Raw genomic sequence first — 23,004 nt, 5'->3', positions numbered from 1 at the left:
ACTGGGAGAATGTGCAGACTCCACACAAGACTGTCACCCAAAACCAGAATTGAACCCGGGCTCCTGGCGCTGTGATACATTAGTGCTAACCACTGTGCCACCCTAAGTAGGTATGGGCAATAAATGCCAGTCTAGCCAACGATGGCCATACCTGTGAAACCATTAATTTTAAAATTTCACATCATCCACCCCCCACTGTTCCCTTCTCTCTCTCTCATCTCTCACTATCTCTTGTCTCTCCCATCCCTCTGCGTAATTGACAGGCCCTCAGTTATGTCCCATTTCCCACACTTTTGCTCTCACCCCTCCCCCTCCCTCTCAAAACCATGATATGGTTCCCTTTTCTCTGCCTTCCATCCGATCAACTTGCCCTTGTAAAAATAAATTTAGAGTATCCAATTATTTTTTTTCCAATTAAGAGGCAATTTAGTGTGGCCAATCCACCTAACCTGCACATCTTTGGGTTGTGGGGGTGTAACCCACACAGATACGGAGAGAACTTGCAAACTCCACACAAACAGTGACCCGGGACCGGGATTGAATCTGGGTCCTCAGTACCCTAGGCAGCTGTGCTAGCCACTGTGCTGCCCAACCAATCAATCTTCACATTCAACAGTTCTTCATCCACGATTTCTGCCTGATACTACCGCTAAACGTATCTTGCGCGGGTCCACACCCTTGAGCATTCTGAAGGACCTGTTCCTTTCGTGCTAACCTGGTCCAATACTCAATTACCCCAATATTCCCTTCTCTTATAAGAGCAGAAAGGTGGTTAATAAGCATTTGGGATACTTGCCTTTATTAGCTGAGGCATAGAATATAAGAGCAGGGTATATATGGATGAGCTGTATAACACGCTCGTTAGGTCACAGCTAGAGTACTGTGTGCAGTTCTAGTCGCCACATCATAGGAAGGATGTGATTGCGCTAGAAAGGGCGCAGCAGAGATTCATCAGGATGTTCCCTGGGAACATTTCGGCAATAAAGAGAGACTGGTTAGGCTGGGGTTGTTCTCCTAAGAACAGAGCAGGCTAAGGGGGACCTGATTGAGGTGTACAAAATTATGAGGGACATGGATGAGATAGATATAAAGAAACTTTTCACCTCCTTGAATGGTCAATAACCAGAGGGCATCGATTTAAAATAATGGACAGGCGATTTAGAGGGAATTTGAGGAAAAACATTTTAACCCAGAGGGTGGTGAAATCTGCAACGCTCTGCCTTAAAGGGTGGCAGAGGTGGGATCCCTCAGAACATTTAAGAAACATTTAGCATAAAAGGCTCTGGGCCAAGTGCTAGAAAATGGGATTAGAATTGATAGGTGCTTGATGGCTGGCACAGACACAATGGGCCGAACAGTCTCTTTTTTGTTTTGTTTCTTGCCTTAGAACCACAGAACTCCCAACAGCGCAGAAGAGGCCATTTGGTCCATTGTGTCTGCACCGACCGTCTGAAAGAGCACCCCACCTATCCCTGTATCCCCCATCCTATCCCTGTAACCCCACCTAACCTGCACATCTGTGGCCACTAAGGGGCAATTTAGCATGGTCAATCCACCTAACCTGCACATCTTTGGACTTTCACCATCATCCCTTTTTGTTATTTAATCCTTCCACCTTATCAGAGCTTTTCTTTTGTACTCCACCACCACCACCACCACCACCACCACCCCCACCACCCCCCCGCCGCCACATTTTCCTGTCTCTGTACTTGTTTAAAACCTATTACATCTCTAACTATTTCCAGTTCTAACAAGCTGTCATTGATTGGAAATGTTCACTTTGTTTCTCTGTCCATATGCTGGCAGATTTGCTGAGTGTCACAGAATTTTCTGTGATTCATAATGTCCTTTTATAGATTTGTTATAAATTATTTAACCTGAGGGTCACCACATCTTGGGTGAGGGGCACTGTAGGGAAGGGAAGGTGGGGCAATGTGGGAGTTGAATCCATGTTGTTGACGTTGCTCCACATCACGAACCAGCTGTCCAGCCATTTGAGCGAACTGACCCCCAATGTAAAATATACAGTTGTAGAAGCACAGTTAAAATATCTCTGGTAATGAAGAAATTCTCCTGTAACCAGTTATGTAAAGAAAACCCAGATATTCTAAAATTATTTTTATAGGTTACTTTTTCACACTTTTATCCTTCTCATGCATCTCGAGTGGCTCTGCAGTATGGTGTAGCGTTTGCCTTTGCAGATTTATTTTCCTCTCTCATTTGTGCTGGAGTGAATTTGGAAAATTGGTGACATTTTAGTTGCATATTTGCAAGACTTGCACACCGGCAGTTCATTAGTTGTAAACAATTATTTAAAACAACTGAACATGTGTAATCCTTCAAAAGTTATATTCATGATGTGATTCCAGCAATATACCCTTCCCTAATGCCAAGAGAAAGTCTATACAGTTCTGATATATGGAAGTAGAATACCTGTTTTGTATGATTGTGTTGAGAGAGAATGCTGTACAATAAAGTACAAAAACAGGCCTTCATCTTGGCCTATTCTAGCATTTCTTTTGTGGTGACTAATAGGTACCCAGTCTGACAGATTCTTTATCTTTCGAAATTAAAAATATGTTTTTTTGATAGTTGTGGATACAAATGTATAGCCTATAATCCTGAAATGTTGTGGGTTTGTAAATTGAAAACATAACATTACTAGGTTGTTACTTTTAAACAAATTTTATTTTGGGTTGTTGTACATTGCAAGGTGTAAGCATTTTGTTATATTGCCCTCTCTGCTGCCTTCTCTGTTGGGGAGGTGTAAATAAAGTTAGTTGAGTAATAGCTGCCTGCTGTGAGTCCACATGTTAATCTTTCCTCAGTACAATACACAACAGAAAGGTGTTGGAGAACAGGATAGAATTTGTTTTTGTACTTTGTTTGAGAAGTTAAGGATTGAAGACCATTATGACACCTTTTGAAACTCCTAAAATTGATTTTGAGGTTTGTGATTTGAAAGATTGTTCTGTGTACGCACATCACATTCGGGTACAAAGCTAGACAGCACGTTACGTAATTGGAAAAAGAAATGGGTGAATTTAACCTTAGAGTACTGATGTAATTATGAATGAAGATTACACTTTAACTGAAATTGAATAAAATGGATGAGGAGAAAGTAAATGCCTTCCTCACCATGATGGGGGTCACATGCTTTTGAGGTGGTGTCTAATTAATTTTTTCTGCAAGACCAGTAGTATGGGTTATTCTGTACTTGTATTATGGCATACCGAAGAATGAGATTGCACTGAGTTCTGTCAAAGGAGGCAATTGTCAAGTGAGACTGTTGCATATTACGTTCTCAAATTAAATTGTGGGTATGCCACAAACTTAGAAATCAACTTTAGAGAGACATTCATAGGAGGCTTAAGCTTGTGACATGGAAGGAGGCCTGAGGGCACAACCATGGAAATGGCAGAACAAAAGTTACAAATTGCAAGGGAGTTATTTACCTGAGCTGACACGGCAAACTACTGGATTTCAGCAAGATCCAGGGCATGGCAGCCAAGTTCACAGTCTCAGTCATAAATGCAGATGTTACCATTGCCATGGTAACCACCAATCATTTAAATGCTCCTGTTTCCAGTCAGAGTGGTATGCTCATGGTAAATAGTCAGTCATATTCAGACAGCATTTAGGAGTAGAGGAAACAGTAATGCTGCAAATAGATTTTAGCCATGAAATTGTGGTAGATGTGAAGCTAGTTCAGGAGTCTGAAAGTCATTGAATGCACACACAATCAGAAGATCAAGAGTTGCACTCGGAGAGCAAGAAAATAGCAAATGAAAAATATAATTCCAGCACTCGGTAAATTGCAAGTCAGAGATTTACACCTTACTTTCTTCAGTAATACAGCTGTAGCAGTGATTGTTATTTCAGAAGGCAAGTACACAAAATCCCTGAATAACATTCCCTTGTGTAAAACTGAAGTGAAACTGACTAGTTATTTCAACAGCTGTATTTATTCCAATGTTAGGTTAAGTTGGTGCTAGAGTGGAATGTGATGATTTTGTTACTTGACATGGGTGGTAGTTGGAGGAAACAACTTCTCCTTGGGAGGAAATTGGCTTAAGGTAAAACTGACTTGAGTTATTTACAGTAGAAATTGATAATAGTACATCAAGCATTGAGGAAGTGCTAAGAGGACACAGTGATCTTTGATCAAGGACAAAATTATAGAATTAGTCATCAGTATGATATTAAATATCTGAAACAGCAGATCATGCAAATGCAGATGTTCTTGGGCGATTTCCCATGAAGACTGATCCGTTTCTAGCCACTGAGTTACTTAAAAATTATTTTACATAAACGGCATGTCAGTAAATGCCTGAAATTAGTGAAGAAACGCACAATGAAATGAAATGAAATGAAAATCGCTTATTGTCACGAGTAGGCTTCAATGAAGTTACTGTGAAAAGCCCCTAGTCGCCACATTCCGGCGCCTGTCCGGGGAGGCTGGTACGGGAAGATGTGGTGCTCAGTGAAATGCTCAATTATGTCTTGAATAACTGGCCTAAAGAGTGTGATGATGTGAAGTTGCAAGAGTATTTCACAGGTATAGATGAGTGTAGATCAAGGAAGGCTGTCTCCCATAAAACTGTTGAGTCATTATTCCGCCAAAGTTTAAGAGTGATTGTGACAGAACTTCATAAAGAGCATCTGTATAAAACTGTAGCAAGAAGCTATTTTGGGACCCATAGGTAGATAGAGATATTGAAGAGTTGGTGAAAAGTTGTGACGTGCGTCTCAGTATTAGAAATTATGCGGATAAGGCTTCTTTCATCCCACAGTTAAACACAAGAAAACCATCAGAATTAGCACAAGTCAATTTCTTTGAAGTGGAAGAGAAAGAGTACTACATTTTGGCCGATAACTCTAACTCTAGCAAGTAGATAAATGTTGAGTGTGCCAAAACTACTGAGATTTTGAGAAGTTGGTGTGCAATTTATAGGTTGCCAGAGGTATTGGTGTCAGATAATGATCCACAGTTAACGTGAGTAAAGTTTGAAATATTTCTGAGTAAGGATGGAGTAAAACACACATCCAGCATCTAATGGTGCTCCAGATAGAGGTTTGCCAATTGTAAAAAGGTCTTTGCTGAAGTATTTGCTGGGTGACAAGCTAGGCAGTAATTTCCATGTTTCTCTTCGACACACGCTAGACAGTTTTCTGTTCTTTTACAGAATAACCCCAGTCCACAACAGATCACTTACCTTGCGAGTTACTGTTTAAACATGCTCCTAAGTCAAGGTTTAGTTTTCTTTGTGAGACAAAAGCAAGACAAAGTGAAGATGAGTCATGATACACCAGGCATGAAACAAGAGTTCAGTGCTGGTCAGAAGGTCATGGTAAAAACCACTGAAGTGATGAGAAGTATGTGATTGGTGTTGTTGTAAAGAGGGTGCGTTTATATATTTTTTCTTTTTTTTTAATTTAAAGTACCCAATTCATTTTGTTTTCCAAATTTTAAGGGGCATTGCCTATTCGTCTACCCTGCAATTCTTTGGGTTGTGGGGTTGAGACCCACGCAGACACAGGGTGAATGTGCAAACTCCACATGGACAGTGATTCTGGATTGAACCCGGGTCCTCGGTGATGTGAGGCAGCAGTGCTAGCCACTGTGCCGCCCCCATTTATACATCTAGTGAATATTGGAGAGTGACTCTGCCAGTGTTAAGTAACTTGTTCAGAATAGGAACAATTCGAGAGGAGAACATGATAAATCCCCTATAGTCCAAAGTGAAAGCCACAAAGAAACAAAGTTTGCTAGAATCACAGAATACAACAAAGTCAGTCAGGGTCTTTGATTAAGACTAATCAATATCAATACGCAACAAGGGTAACACTCAGTCACTAACAACAGCCATTAAATTGGTGGTAAGGGTGTGCTGAATGTATTTTAGCTGCTCAGGATTAGTTCTGACTGTTTTAATATTTGTTGTTCAGATTGGATTCTGAATGGCTCTCTCTGAACAGGATTAGAAATAATAACGGCATTGAAGAGTAACAAATCCCCAGAACCTGATCGTTTACACCCAGAGACATTGAGTGAGTTGGTTTAAAATAAATGCAGATGCATTAACCACAATCTTCCAAAGCACTCCGATTCCCATAAGACGTGCTTGTTAGGTGAATTGGACATTCTGAATTATCCCCCAGTGTACCCGAACAGGCGCCGGAATGTGATGACTAGGGGCTTTTCACAGTAACTTCATTGCAGTGGTAATGTAAGCCTACTTGTGACAATAAAGTTTATTATTATTATGATTCAAGAATTATCCCTTTTAGATTGGAGAATTGAAAATATAACTCCATAATTTAAGGGTGAGAGAAACCAGAAAATTATAGACGTGGTTAACCGTTGTTGTGGGAAAGTTATTGCAATTTAAAATCATGGATATAGTGACTGAACACTTCGAGAAATATAAACTACATTAGATTTAGCCAGTGTAGGTTTGTAAAGTAAAACAGAAAATATTCATTACACGACAAGTCAGGCAGCATTAATGGAGAGGACCAAAGTTAATGATCTTTCATCAGAAGGATTTGTTTTTTAAAAAAAAGTGTCACGCCTAATAACCTAATTTTAGTTTTTGAATAAGTAACTAAAGTATAAGATGGGAATATCTATGGATGTAGTTGGTATGGACTTCCAGAAGGCTTCCAAGTAAGAGACTTTGGCTGAAGTTAAAGCTGAAGGAACAGAAGGCAAACTGTTGACTTGCTTGGGAGAAATGAGAATATCTTGAACTAACACTGAGCTTTGCTATTGGCGCATGACTTATGGTTTCACTTCCCAGTTTAAAAATGGCAAAAGCCTTCCAGTAAATTCCAGAACCAACCTATTCAGCTGCGGTAGTTGTGTGCTATTTCTGTCCCCACACAAAGGCTTTTAAAACAGAAAAATTGCATCTTGAATTGAGTGATAAATATTTTCTCATTTTCTTTTATAACTTTTAGAGTACCCAATTCACTATTTCCAATTAAGGGGCAATTTAATGTGGCCAATCCATCTACCCTGCACATCTTTGGGTTGTGGGGCGAAACCCACGCAAACATGGGGAGAATGTGCAAACGCCACACGGACAGTGACCCAGAGCCGGGATCAAACCTGGGACCTCGGCTGCCTCATATTTTCTCATTTTTAATTGAAACTAACCACACTTACAAATGCCTAGCCTGGAGCATGTAATAGAAGAATAAAGTACTGCAGATGCTGGAAATCTGAAATATAAGCAGGCAATGCTGGAATTACTCAGCAGGCAGCATCTGTGGAAGAGAAACCAAATGAATGGTTCAGGTCTTATCTGTTTTAGTTCTGACAAAGGATCACTGACCTCTGCTTCACTCTACACAGATCCTGCCAGATGTGCTGAACATTTCCAACAATTCCTGTTTCCATTGGAGCAGAATTAGCCCTTTTGCATCCATTCAAAAGCAATCCGGCTTCTTGAGTCTCTCATTCCCCTTCAAGAAACCCAGCAGCAGCTGGCTTGGCACAATATTAGGCTTGAATTTAAAAGAAGTTGAGGTATGAAGAAAACATACACAACTTGCTGAGCAAAAAACAATCAATGTCAAAGCTATAAATTGATAATTCACAAAAATGAATAATTAATAAAAATGACCATTAGAAAAGTGGCAAGCAGCAGAACTAACTAATAACACTTTTTTTGCCTGGTTTGTAAATTGATTTTTGGGAAATGAGGATAAAGGTCTGTGCATGTCTGTTTGTCGGACTCACTCCTAGTCTCTGGTCTCTCTCACACTTGCCCTTCCCAGGCTTGGGAGATGGAGATTTTATTGCTGAGGAGGAATTTGGGATGGCTATGAAGGTGATAAGATATGCTTCCTCCTCACCCTTTCTAACACTCACAGCCCCAACTCTCACTGTTGCAGCAACTACTGCTTCTCCTGGCCACCGCAGTCCACTCCATCATTTTGGCTCCTGTAGTTCTTTAGTGGGTTGACACCTGCGCAGGAGGACATGAGTGTTAGGAAATAGTTAATGTTCCCTCATACATAAGTTGGAATTGGGGTTTAATTGTTTAATAGACAGCACCAAATATAAAGGGGATACAAGTGGTATACAGTATTGTTGGAGAAGTGACTTCTGAACACAGACTTATTATTATAGAGAAATACAGCACAGAACAGGCCCTTCGGCCCACGATGTTGTGCCGAACTTTTGTCCGAGGTTAATCATAGAATTTTGGACACTAAGGGCAATTTATCATGGCCAATCCACCCAACCTGCACATCTTTGGACTGTGGGAGGAAACCCACGCACACACGGGGAGGATGTGCAGACTCCACACAGACAGTGACCCAAGTCGAAATCGAACTTGGAACCCTGGAGCTGTGAAGCAATTGTGCTATCCACAATGCTACCGTGCTGCCCGTAAGAAGAAATTAATCTACACTCCATTATTCTACCCTAATCCATGTACCTATCCAATAGCCGCTTAAAGGTCCCTAACGTTTCCGACTCAACTACTTCCACAGGCAGTGCATTCCATGCCCCCACTACTCTCTGGGTAAAGAACCTACCTCTGACATCCATCCTATATCTTCCACCATTTACCTTAAATTTATGTCCCCTTGTAATGGTTTGTTCCACCCGGGGAAAAAGTCTCTGACTGTCTACTCTATCTATTCCCCTGATCATCTTATAAATCTCTATCAAGTCGCCCCTCATCCTTCTCCGTTCTAATGAGAAAAGGCCTAGCACCCTCAACCTTTCCTCGTAAGACCTACTCTCCATTCCAGGCAACATCCTGGTAAATCTCCTTTGCACCTTTTCCAAAGCCTTCCTAACATGAGGTGACCAGAACTATACACAGTACTCCAAATGTGGCCTGACCAAGGTTTTGTACAGCTGCATCATCACCTCACGGCTCTTAAATTCAATCCCTCTGCTAATGAACGCTAGCACACCATAGGCCTTCTTCACAGCTCTATCCACTTGAGTGGCAACTTTCAAAGATCTATGAACATAGACCCCAAGATCTCTCTGCTCCTCTACATTGCCAAGAACCCTACCGTTAACCCTGTATTCCGCATTCATATTTGTCCTTCCAAAATGGACAACCTCGCACTTGTCAGGGTTAAACTCCATCTGCCACTTCTCAGCCCAGCTCTGCATCCTATCTATGTCTCTTTGAAGCCGACAACAGCCCTCCTCACTATCCACAACTCCACCAATCTTCGTATCATCTGCAAATTTACTGACCCACCCTTCAACTCCCTCATCCAAGTCGTTAATGAAAATCACAAACAGCAGAGGACCCAGAACTGATCCCTGCTGAACGCCACTGGTAACTGGGCTCCAGGCTGAATATTTGCCATCCACCACCACTCTCTGTCTTCTTTCGGTTAGCCAGTTCGTTATCCTACTGGCTAAATTTCCCACTATCCCATGCCTCCTTACTTTCTGCATAAGCCTACCATGGGGAACCTTATCAAATGCCTTACTAAAATCCATGTACACTACATCCACTGCTTTACCTTCATCCACATGCTTGGTCACCTCCTCAAAGAAGTCAATAAGACTTGTAAGGCAAGACCTACCCCTCACAAATCCGTGCTGACTATCCCTAATCAAACCGTGTCTTTCCAGATGCTCAGAAATCCTATCCCTCAGTACCCTTTCCATTACTTTGCCTACCACCGAAGTAAGACTAACTGGTCTGTAATTCCCAGGGTTATCCCTATTCCCTTTTTTGAACAGGGACACGACATTCGCCACCCTCCAATCCTCTGGTACCACTCCTGTTGACAGCGAGGACGAAAAGATCATTGCCAACGGCTCTGCAATTTAATTTCTTGCTTCCCATAGAATCCTTGGATATATCCCGTCAGGCCCGGGGGACTTGTCTATCCTCAAGTTTTTCAAAATGCCCAACACAACTTCCTTCCTAACAAGTATCTCCTCGAGCTGACCAGTCTCTTTCACACTGTCCTCTCCAACAATATAGCCCCTCTCGTTTGTAAATACTGAAGAAAAATACTTGTTCAAGACCTCTCCTATCTCTTCAGACTCAATACACAATCTCCCGCTACTGTCCTTGATCGGACCTACCCTCGCTCTAGTCATTCTCATATTTCTCACATATGTGAGAAATCAAAGGTTTTCCTTGATCCTACCCGCCAAAGATTTTTCATGCCCTCTCTTAGCTCTCCTAATCCCTTTCTTCAGTTCCCCCCTGGCTGTCTTGTATCCCTCCAGCGCCCTGTCTGAACCTTGTTTCCTCAGCCTAACATAAGTCTCCTTCTTCCTCTTAACAAGACATTCAACCTCTCTTGTCAACCATGGTTCCCTCACTCGACCATCTCTTCCCTGCCTGACAGGGACATACATATCAAAAACACGCAGTACCTGTTCCTTGAACAAGTTCCACATTTCACTTGTGTCCTTCCCTGACAGCCTATGTTCCCAACTTATGCACTTCAATTCTTGTCTGACAGCATTGTATTTACCCTTCCCCAATTGTAAACCTTGCCCTGTTGCACGCACCTATCCCTCTCCATTACTAAAGTGAAAGTCACAGAATTGTGGTCACTACCTCCAAAATGCTCCCCCACTAACAAATCTATCACCTGCCCTGGTTCATTACCAAGTACCAAATCCAATATGGCCTCCCCTCTGGTCGGACAATCTACATACTGTGTTAGAAAAGCTTCCTGGACACACTGCACAAACACTACCCCATCCAAACTATTTGATCTAAAGAGTTTCCACTCAATGTTTGGGAAGTTGAAGTCACCCACGACTACTATCCTGTGACTTCTGCACCTTTCCAAAATCTGTTTCCCAATCTGTTCCTCCACATCTCTGCTGCTATTACCTCAGTAGGCAGATCCCCCTCAAACTGTCTTTCTGCAGCTGTTATACTATCTCTAATTAACAATGCCACCCCCCTCCCCCCTCTTTTACCATCCTCCCTAATCTTGTTGAAACATCTATAACCAGGGACCTCCAACAACCATTTCTGCCCCCCTTCTATCCAAGTTTCCGTGATGGCCACCACATCGTAGTCCCAAGTACCGATCCATGCCTTAAGTTCACCCACCTTATTCCTGATGCTTCTTGCATTGAAGTATACACACTTCAACCCATCTCCTTGCCCGCAAGTACTCTCCTTTGTCAGTGTTACCTTCCCCACTGTATCACTACGTGCTTTGGCGTCCTGAATATCGGCTTCCTTAGTTGCTGGACTACAAATCCGGTTCCCATTCCCCTGCCAAATTAGTTTAAACCCTCCCGAAGACTACTAGAAAACCTCCCCCTCAGGATATTGGTGCCCCTCTGGTTCAGATGCAACCCGTCCTGCTTGTGCCGGTCCCACCTTCCCCAGAATGCGCTCCAATTATCCAAATACCTGAAGCCCTCCCTCCTACACCATTCCTGCAGCCACTCTCTCCCTATTCCTAGCCTCCCTATCACATGGCACCGGCAACAAACCAGAGATGACAACTCTGTCTGTCCTGGCCTTTAACTTCCAGCCTAACTCCCTAAACTTGTTTATTACCTCCACACCCGTTGCCCTACCTACGTTGTTGGTACCAACGTGCACTACGACTTGTGGCTGCTCACCATCCCCCTTCAGGATCCTGAAGACACGATCCGAGACATCCCTGGCACCCGGGAGGCAACATACCTTCCGGGAGTCTCCTATCTATTGCCCTAACCATTGAATCTCCTATTACTATCGCTTTTCTATGCTTCCCCCTTCTCTTCTGAGCCCCAGAGCCAGACTCAGTGCCAGAGACCTGGCCGCTAGGGCCTTCCCCCGGTAGGTCATCCCTCCCAACAGCATCCAAAATGGTATACTTGTTTTGAAGGGGAACGGCCACGAGGGATCCCTGCACTGTCTGCCTGTTAGTTTTCCTTTTCCTGACTGTAACCCAGCTACCTCAGTACCTTGGGTGTGGCTACCTCCCTATAACTCTTCTCGATAACCCCCTCTGCCTCCCGGGTGATCCGAAGTTCATCCAGCTCCAGCTCCAGTTCCCTAACACGGTCTCTGAGGAGCTGGAGTTGGGTGCACTTCCCGCAGGTGTAGTCAGCAGGGACACCAGTGGTATCACTCACCACCCACATCCTACAGGAGGAGCATGCAACTGCCCTAGCCTCCATCCCCTCTTACTTTACAGAATTAGCTGCCCCGTAGACCAACTGGACCTCCGCCCTCCGACTCTGCTTCCAGTCAGCTGTACTCTAAACTCCTGGCTCCCTTCACGCTCTTTGATAAATATAGGAAATGAAATGTAAGGAGCACCTTACTCCCTCCTCACCTAACTCCCTCAGTCACCAAACTCTCACTGTAGCACTCAAATGCAACTAGTTCAGCACTCCCTCAGTCACCAAACTCTCACTGTAGCACTCAAATGCAACCAGTTCAGCACTCCCTCAGTCACCAAACTCTCACTGTAGCACTCAAATGCAACCAGTTCAGCACTCCCTCAGTCACCAAATTCTCACTGTAGCACTCAAATGCAACCAGTTCAGCACTCCAGTGCAAACAAAGTCTGCACTGTAACTAGCTCAGATTTATACTGTGACTCTAGCCTCTGAAAACTGGCCTAATCCAATTAACTAATTAACAAGCTCCAGCTGCAAGTACCTACAAGTAGAATCTTGTTTAAAGCTGATTCAAAATGCACCTTATAGACCAAACAGTAACTTTTAAGTTCATTAACTAAATAAAAGAAATACTGGACTTTAAATAAAAATGAACCCTTATACTCCCTCAGTCACCAAACTCTCACTGTTGCACTCAAATGCAACCAGTTCAGCACTCCAGTGCAAAGGCGACAAAGAAGTCAAGATCTGCTTTCTAGTTCTTCTCGTAGAGTTACCATCAGAGCTTAACAATGGTAGCAGAGGGTTTGTGCTTGTGAGTAAAAAGGATCGCAACCAAGATTTCTTTGGATGAAAAACTGTATTCCGAATTCTAACTTTGAAGAATGATTTCTAACCTTGAAGAGTGATTTTGAGTAACTTGAATTCAGCCATTTGTTTTCCAAGTGTAAAATGTTGGGGTATGACTACTCGCCATTGGTTTTGGAGGGTCAATCCTATGGCCACAGGCAAAATGATTAACATGTGGGTACAGGTTACATCCTTACCCAAGAAAAGCAAGGAATGGCCTTGGCACTTAGATTACCATATGAAAGCAAAATAAGGTGCAAGGCATTTTCGGAATTTGAGTCAGAGAAATATGACTCAGATGAAGGTTTGGATATGTTATTAACTTTCATGGATAAAATTTACCAAAAGGATGACTTATAAAATGCTTATGAGGCTTGGTCAGATTTTGAAAAATTTAGCAAGTTGGAGGATACCTCCAGAGAAGAGTACAAAACGGAATTTAACAGATGGTATGCAAGGCTGCAAAAATGTCCATCTAGGAATTGCTTACTCAGAATGGCATTCATGCCATTGGACTGTGCTGCAGTTACAAATATGGATAGGCTTCTGGTTTTTATGGGAGTTGCATTTGCAGAAAGACATGCCCTGCTAGAATAAATTTCAGAGGCTCTAATAAGGTTCCTGGGCAAACATTCCTTCCCGGCAGCATTCATGACACAAATGGGCTGATTGGAAGTAAGACAGAGTATGGAAGGCACCATGTTAATGGGATGAAATGAAATGAAATGCAAATCGCTTATTGTCACAAGTAGGCTTCAAATGAAGTTACTGTGAAAGGCCCCTAGTCGCCACATTCCGCGCCTGTTCAGGGAGGCTGTTACGGGAATTCAACCATGCTGCTGGCCTGCCTTGGTCTGCTTTAAAAGCCAGTGGTTGCAAGCAAAAGAAGATTTATAACTGAAAATAACAAGGACTGAAACACCTTAAACAATTATGGCAGGGGGAATGAATTGGGAAATTTCAACATAAAAATGAACCCAGAAATGCCAGGATGTAGTCAATCGGGGTTTTAGGTTGAAATATCCATTATGCAATAAACTGTCCTAAGCGATATAATGGGATGCTTGAAACCAAATGTGAGACAGAAAACTCTGAAGAAGAAACAAAGAGAAGGCATTGTTTTAGTAACTAGGAGTTTCAGTCTGGTGATGAAAGTGCTGGTCTCAGAATCCTTCAATTGTGCTGCATTGGACATATTGGACATATCTACAGTATGTGGAATAGACTGGTTAAAATGTTGCCTGGACTCTTTAAGTGACAAAGATGAAGGAATTTGGGAGTTCCACGATTTCAGATTTGGGGATGATAATATCCTTAAATCGCTGAAAAGAGTAGTGATGCTGTGTAAATTTGCCAGAAGGAATCATTTTATTCACGCGGATGTCGTATCCAGCGGAATACCTTTATTATTGAGTTGAATGTCGAAGAAGAAAGAAACTTGACATGGAAAACGCGAAGGCAATCGTATTTGGAAAAACCATGGAGTTATAATTTATGCAATTTGCACACTATATTGTATCCTGTTAATGAACCCTAATTAAGGAAGTATTGTTAGCATCGGAGAACAGAGTCTAGAAAACAAAAAGTTGATTGTGTTAAAAGTTGCCTCGGCAATTTGCATATCTACCTTCACAAAGATAAACAAAATTTTGCTCAGGGATATGGGTATAAGAGATGAAGAATACACCAAACTGTTATAACAGGTAAGCGCTAGATGTGATATATGTAAGAAACATAAAAGAACACCATCGTGACCCACAATGAGTATGCCCTTAGTGAGAGATTTTAGTGAAGGTGTGGGATAAAGAAAATAATTTTCATTTTACATTTTGTAGACTTGCCAATTCGGTTTAGTCAGTTGATGATTATACGCTGCAAAGAAAATAAACTATTGTGGAACAGATAATGGAAAAATGGATAGGGACTGAACTGGGGCCACCGGCCAGGGTGCTCACTGATAATGGGGGGGGGAATTTTCTAAAGATTAATTTTGCGTTGTGTGAGAACATGAACATAATAATTAGGAATACTGTCAGGCGGCACGGTAGTGCAGTGGTTAGCACCGCTGACTCATAGCGCTGAGGACCCAGGTTTGATCCCAGCCCCAGGTCACTGTCCGTGTGGAGTTTTGCACATTCTCCCCGTGTCTACATGGGTCTCACCCCCACAACCCAAAGATGCACAGGGTAGGTGAATTAGCCACACTAAATTGCCCCTTAATTGGTGGAAAAAAAACAATTGGGTACTCTTAAAAAAAAATTTTTTTAAAGGAATACTGTAAGGGTCTGTCCTGGTGATTCCCTATTTCCCATTTTTGTTTTGTTCTCATCATTTTGACCTATGGATATTTAATGGACATATACTTCTAAATCAAACAAAGGAAGTGAGGAACACAAAAGTTGCAAAATAGTACACTGTGCTTTCTCCTCTCTTTTTCTCTCTCTCTTTATCCCTCCTCTTCTTATCCCCCCCTCTCTCTCTTTCTCTATCTTCCTAACCCTAACCCTTCTGCTCTCTCTCCTCTCTCTCTCTCTCTCTCTCTCTCTCTCACACTCTCTGTGTTTGTCTGGTCAAGTGGGGCTGGAACTGATTGCGCATTAGTCCAGCGCGCCGTAACAGTACAGCTGTAGAAAGCCCATTTGATAACTGGGCGTGCGAGGAAAAATCGTGCTGTGATAGATGAGATACCTCGTAAAATTTTGGCAGTTGTAAATTAACTTTGGCTTTAGCATTGGTACTAGGTAGTTGAGAAAAATGAAAATCGCTTATTGTCACGAGTAGGCTTCAATGAAGTTACTGTGAAAAGCCCCTAGTCGCCACATTCCGGCGCCTGTCCGGGGAGGCTGATACGGGAATCGAACCGTGCTGCTGGCCTGCTTGGTCTGCTTTAAAAGCCAGCGATTTAGCGCAGTGAGCTAAACCAGCCCCTAGTTGGAGGCTGCAGTCCGTATCAGTTGGTTTTTGGTAGAAATCCCAAAATTCCTTCAGTAATGAATGATAATTCTACAATTTTGGAGGGACTGCAATTAGCTCTACCTTTTCTGAGCATTTGATTGCACTGCACATGGGCAGGAGAGCATTCCTTCAAGCAAAAAGCTCAAAGAATAAGGATTGAGGTACAATGTGCAGCCATTTGTAACTATCTTCAAACAGGGAGTCATGGCGTAGTATAAAAGAGATGGATTTAACGAGTGGAAAACTTATATAGGTACAGATGATAAAATAATCATTTTGCAGCATGGAACCCAGACTGTTTGGGGACACTTGCCAGGATTATTGGCACAGATTACAAGTTTGCATATTCAGCAAGGGTTATTCCAAGTGCTGAAGAGCCAGCTACTTCCCATACACATGTTATAGAATTATGAGGACCAGATCGCAGAAATTGACAGGGTGTCTGAAGATGGACATAGCCTCATCTGGTTCCTCAGAATCATTATTTGTTCCAAAGGACAAAGGTAGCACTAAAGTGACATATTTGCCAGAAAGGGGCAGCCAGTGGAAGGATGCAACTATCTTTGGTAGAGCAGGGAAGGCCTCTTAACAATATAAAAACTGGTTCAATGGACAAGATAAAGGGGGAGAGGTTAAGCCCATGGATTGGGAACATGAAGTACAAAAATGGAGGGCACAGAAACGTAATGTCCATTCGGATACTAGGTCTGGCAGTGAAGATGCCCATAGGAACAGTTAAAAGAACATCTCATAATAGAAGGGACAGATCAAGCAGTAGCAGTCCGAAACAAGATATAATGAATGAATGAATGAAAATCGCTTATTGTCACGAGTAGACTTCAATGAAGTTACTGTGAAAAGCCCCTAGTCGCCACATTCCGGCTGGTACGGGAATTGAACCGTGCTGTTGGCCTGCTTTGGTCTGCTTATATAAGGCAGGATAGAGGGCGCAACTTAACAAGGTCAAGAAATATGGTGCAGACCAGGAATGCTACAAGAAGCAGAAGCCCATATGATCAAGAGACCTCAGTAGTTTCCAACAAATTAGATGGTAAATTAACAAAGATGCAAAATAGCAAGAGCTGCAAAGTTGGAAATAATTTGGGGTGTACATGGATAGGGGACAACGTGTGCTATCTCATAGTTGGATATGCACGGAAAAGGTGCTTCCTGATGGAACTTGTAAGGCCAAAGCCAGGCTGTTGGCGAGGTTTTGAAGAAAGTTTGGGTGACCAAGATGTGCACACACACATGGGAAAAGAGGGGTGTAGGGTGTCCGTGTGGAGTTTGCACATTCTCCCTTGTCTGGGTACATTTCAACCCCACAGCCCAAAAATATGCAGGTAGGTGGATTGGCCACACTAAATTGCCCCTTAATTGAAAAAAATAATAATTGGGTACTCTAAACTATTTTAGAGTTGGTGCGTGTAAAAATAACGATGAAAGTCAGATGGTTGTCTTCCAGTACACCTTTCTTCAATCTAGGCTTTCAGTTTGAGGTTTTTGCTTTCTGTCTAGCATGGTTTTCACTATAGATTCATCCAGGTCTCAAGAACTTCTCTGCAGCACGTTCTCCCCGCGTCTGCTCCGGTTTCCTCCCACTAGTCCCGAAAGACGTGTTGTTAGGTAATTTGGACATTCTGAATTCTCCATCTCTGTACCCGAACAGGCGCCAGAATGTGGCGACTAGGGGCTTTTCACCATAACTTAATTGCAATGTAAGCCTACTTGTGACAATAAAGATTATTATTATTAAATCAGCAGTAGGCAGCATTTCCGATAGTCCAGGATCCGACTGTCACTTCTTGCATCCTCTGAAAACCATCCGACTTGGGTAGGACCCAGTCACTGGGTGGAATATGCCCTTTGGCCAATTCATTGGCCACAAGCTAACCAGTCAAACCAAATCTTTCCGATCTCCTGGGTGCCAAAAAGTCTGGGTTCTGCTGTTCAAAAGCTAGCACTGTGTACTATTTTGCAACTTTGGAGTTCCTCACTTCCTTTGCTCTACTTAAAGGTATATGTCCATTAAACACCCATGGATCAAAAATGATAGCCGCAAAGTAAAATAAATATGATATAAGGAAGTCAACAAGAAGGGCCCTTACATTATGCTAATCACTGCGATGGCTTTGCAAGTGCAGGAGGATCTATAATTTTGCTCTTGGGGGATAAAGGCAAATGTTGCTCTTTGGCATGGGAAACTAAAAAGATACAAAGAGTGGTTTTAAAAAGTACATTGGCAGTGGAGACACTTGCCCCTGTGGAGGTAGTAGATGTAGCATTTTTATTTCCTGGATCCTGACTCAAATTTTAAATGCAGCAAGGTATTTGGGAACAGTACCTATAGAATATCAAAATAAGAGTCCAAGATGACAACCTCAATGTCAGTGGCCTTCCATCAGATTAATCTTCTCTGGGCTCTCCCTCGATGTTTACCAAGTCCCAGCAGGTCATTGAGCACTTCCATGGGCGACTAGCATAGACTCAAACCCAAAATGCGCAACTCATCATAGTTGATGGAAATTGGATATCAGTCCAGTAATCGGGGTTCCAGAGGTACAAGTAAAAATATGTAAAGTTAGGATTTTTGTTCAAGCATGGAATGCAATGCAGTCTGGTGTGAACAGCACAAAGTTTTATAAGATGGAATTTGACACTAGGGAATGCTAGGAGCATCCCTAATAGGCTGGGCATGCACAGCTGATCCACCATCAAATACAGATTTATAAGTTTTACCACCAAAGAATATGCAACTGCCTTTGTGGAAAAGAATGGTTGGAGCTATGAAGTAGAGGAAAAGTAGGTACAATGCCCCACCAAAGTCATATGGTGCAAACTCCGCTTGGAACAAAAGGATCAGAGTGTCAACCAAATAAATGGCACCACCACAAAGAACAAAGAAAAGTACAGCACAGGAACAGGCCCTCCAAGCCTGCACCGACCATGCTGCCCGTCTAAACTAAAAATTTTTACACTTCCGGAGTCCGTATCCCTCTATTCCTGTCCTACGGTTGTCCATTTGACTAAGAAAATCAACGGTTGTATTTAGGTTGTTGGTCTAATATCTGAATAAATGTGACCTTTAATCAATTTTTAAAACAAGAATGTCACATAGCCAATAAGTCCCTTTGGAATAATATCGACTCTACAAAATGCATCAATGAAAAGAGACTACGGATTGACATAGCAGCCGAGAACAGATGCCGGAGAGCAGGGAGATCAAGGGGTTGATAACAGTTAGCAATTATCTGACTGACAAAAAGAGAGGCTAGCTTGAAGAAATTATTACAGAGGGCAGCTTTTCCTATAAAGGGATATGTGAGTGAGGGAAAAAGAACACTTAAGGAGGAATAGGGTACATTTTATTGCAGAAAAAATATATACATGTGTGTTATGGTAAATTGAAATTTAATTAAAGATTAACTTTTTTTTTCTTTGAGGGGAAGTATGTTTGGAAAACATCCCAGTACTTAAGTTGGAATTGGGGTTTTAATAGTGCAATCGACTGCACCAAATATAAAGGGGATACAGGTGGTACTGTGGTGTTTTTGAAGTACTACTGAATGCAAACTTAAGAGACGAAGAAGTCAAGACCTGCTTTTTAGTTATTAATATTGAGTTACCATTGGAGATTAACCAACGACATTACCCAAAAATGAAGCCTTGCTATCAAACAAATTGTCTGTGGATTTGGGTCCTTGCTCCAATAACTGCTTATGCTACAGAAATGTGTTCTGGATTGCAGGTTCAAGTGCCCACTGCATGCTTGTATATGAGCATAGTGAGGAGTGAGGCAGCTACATGAAAGAGGGCTGTTGCTTCCCAAGCCAGGTTCCCCCAAGGCAGTGGCCCACGTAATTAAACTATTAATCTAATGGGTACTAATGGGCAGAGGGTAGGATGAAGATACAAAGAGAGAAGTGTGCCGATGGATCTCCATGGAGATGGATTTTGACACAGGTAAATTTGAGGCCATCTCGTTTGGATCAAAAAAGGATGGATTTGAGTATCTATACAAGTGGCAAGCTAGGAACAGGGGAGGCCCAGAGAAATGTAGTGGCTTATGTACTCTGATGATTGCACAGGTTGGGTTGAAAAAAATTATCAAAAGGCTAATCGGATATGATGAGTCCTAAGTCTCGAATATAATATGGTCCCTATAATATTAGATATTTGAAGGGTGTTTTAATTGAGACTTTACAGATTTTGAAAGCAGTTGTTTGGGTTCATAGACAAAGTTGGGCAATTCAGGAGAAAAGTTAACAAATGCTTCTTCATGCAAAGGGTGGAGAAAGTGTGGAAATGTGTCCCATGGAAAGCTATAGATGCTAGCTCAATTATTTTAATCTGAGATCAATAGATTTCTATTTGGCAGCTATGAAATGATATGACGCCAAGATACAGATCATCCATGAGCTTATTTTAATGGCAGAACATGCCTAAGGGCCTAACCGCTGTTCCTTAATCAAAACAGTTTCTCTATTCACACTATTAAATTAGCTTTGTTGAGAATGATGGGCAGTTTTTCTATGGGTCTCTGATTTTGAAATTGGAAAGAGGTAATTAGATTTATTGGTGTCTATGTCGGAAACTGGCTTAGCTGTTGGTTGTCTGAGATTTTATTTTTTTAAATTTTAATTACTTTTTCAGAGTTGCAAAGGCAGAGCTGGGGCGAACCCCTAATCCAGCTCCTTGCCTGCTCCAAAAACCAATTCAAATTGAATCCAATTCATGGTCCCCACAAGAGAGACATACCAGATCTTAGCCAAAAGGCCAAGAAGCAATTGAGATTTGATTTGTAATGGTAGCTTATAACAATGACAGGAGTTATGTAAAACCATAGAACAGGATTGCCATTCAGTACCTTGAGCCTGTCCCACCATTCCAAGAGACCATGGCTGATCTAGGAACATGGAAACAGGAGTAGGCCAGTCAGCCCAAGTTGTCCTGTTTCCATGTTCCTAGATCAGCCATGGTCTCTTGGAATAATGAATTGGATACTCTAAATTTAAAAAACCTTCTACCACACCTGTGTGTAGAAGTGTTTCCTAACCTTTTTAAAAAATAAATTTAGTGTACCCAATTCTTTTTTTCCAATTAAGGGGCAATTTAGCGTGGCCAATCCACCTACCCTGCACATCTTTTGAGTTTGTGGGGGTAAGATTGTCGCAGACACTGAATGAATGTGCAAGTGTGTCCTACCTTTACTCCTAAATGTCCTGTCATCCAATACAACCATGGCTGATCAGACACTTCAGTATCTTTTACCCACATAATCCCCATAACCATTCACTTTATTAATCAGAAATCTATTAATCTCTACCATAAGCATACTCTGTGATCTATTTCCATTTCACCACCTTGGCTCCTTAATACTTTGGCTAATAAAAATCAATAAATCTCCAATTTAAAATTAATAATGGAACTGAAGTCAAGTGCCATTTGCAGCTTCAAACTTCTACCACACCTGGCCACCACAGTGGCGCAGTGGGTTCGCCCTGTTGCCTCACGGCGCCGAGGTCCCAGGTTCAATCCCGGCTCTGGGTCACTGTCCGTGTGGAGTTTGCGCATTCTCCCTGTGTTTGCGTGGGTTTCGCCCCCACAACCCAAAGATGTGCACGGTAGGTGGATTGGCCTGCTAAATTGCCCCTTAATTGGAAAAATGAATTGGATACTCTAAATTAAAAAAACTTCTACCACACCTGTGTGTAGAAGTGTTTCCTAACCTTTTTAAAAAATAAATTTAGTGTACCCAATTCTTTTTTTCCAATTAAGGGGCAATTTAGCGTAGCCAATCCACCTACCCTGCACATCTTTTGAGTTTGTGGGGGTAAGATTGTCGCAGACACTGAATGAATGTGCAAGTGTGTCCTACCTTTACTCCTAAATGTCCTGTCTATATTTTTACATTATTTCAGCTAGTGCTAGACTCCCCAACTTGTGGAAATAGTTTATTTCTATCTACTAATTCTGTTACCCTTGACGTTTTGAAAATTCTGATCAAAATACTGCTTAATCTTAAAAATTCCAGGATATGCAACTCCTTTATATGATCTCTTCTTGTAACTAAGCCCTTGTAGTTAAGTGGGAGGGTGAATTGTGACGAGGATGCAGAGATCCTACAGCATGATCTGAACAGGTTGGGTGAGTGGGCAAATCAATGGCAGGTGCAGTATAATTTGGATAAGTGTGAGGTTATTCACTTTAGAAGCAAAAACAGGAAGGTAGATTACTACCTGAATGGTTGTAAATTGGGAGTGGGGAGTGTGCAGCGGGACCTGGGTGTCCTTGTGCACCATTCGCTGAAGGTAAGCATGCAGGTGCAGCAGGCGGTAAAGAAGGCTAATGGTATGTTGGCCTTCATTGCGAGAGGTTTTGAGTATGGAAGCAGGGATGTGTTGCTGCAATTGTACAGGGCTTTGGTGAGGCCACACCTGGAGTATTGTGTGCAGTTTTGGTGTCCTTCTCTGAGGAAGGATGTTCTTGCTCTCGGGAGTGCAGCGAAGGCTTACCAGACTGATTCCAGGGATGGCGGGACTAGGTTGGGATTGTTCTCGCTGGAGTTCAGAAGAATGGGGGGGGGGGGGGGGGATCTTATAAAATTTTAAGGGGACGAGACAGGGAAGATGCAGGGAAGATGTTACCAATGATGGGTGTGTCCAGAACCAGGGGTCACAGTCTGAGGATTCAGGGTAAACCATTTTGGACAGAGATAAGGAGACATTTCTTCACCCAAAAAGTGGTGAGCCTGTGGAATTCATTGCCACAGGAAGTAGTTGATGCTAAAACTTCGAATATATTCAAGAGGCGGCTGGATATAGGACTTGGGGAGAATGGGATCAAAGGCTATGGGGAGAAAGCAGGATTAGGCTATTGAGTTGGATGATCAGCCATGATTGTGATGAATGGCGGAGCAGGCTCGAAGGGCCAAAGGCCTCCTCCTATCTTCTATGTATCTATCTAATTGCCAGTGCTTCCCTGCATATAACACACATGAACTTTGAAACCTGATTTGCAGTAGCACAATTAATAAACCAATACCTCAAGTAATCATCTTTATGCTGCTTTGTTCCTGTTTTACGCTTCTTCTTGGTTTGTTCAGCAGAGGC

At 42.3% G+C, this 23,004-nt stretch overlaps 1 protein-coding gene and 1 pseudogene across 8 annotated transcripts in view; both read left to right on the top strand.

Annotated features, from left to right (window-relative positions):
* The window catches only part of srpk2 (SRSF protein kinase 2), a 291,904-nt gene that overhangs the window by 2,501 nt on the left and 266,399 nt on the right, over nt 1–23,004 (top strand). The window lies entirely within an intron of this gene.
* LOC119973454 lies at nt 17,669–18,882 on the top strand (annotated as a pseudogene).

The sequence above is a fragment of the Scyliorhinus canicula genome, chromosome 11 (genome assembly GCF_902713615.1).
Source record: "Scyliorhinus canicula chromosome 11, sScyCan1.1, whole genome shotgun sequence".
NCBI lineage: Eukaryota > Metazoa > Chordata > Chondrichthyes > Carcharhiniformes > Scyliorhinidae > Scyliorhinus > Scyliorhinus canicula.
This window is presented reverse-complemented; position numbering and strand designations above follow the sequence as displayed.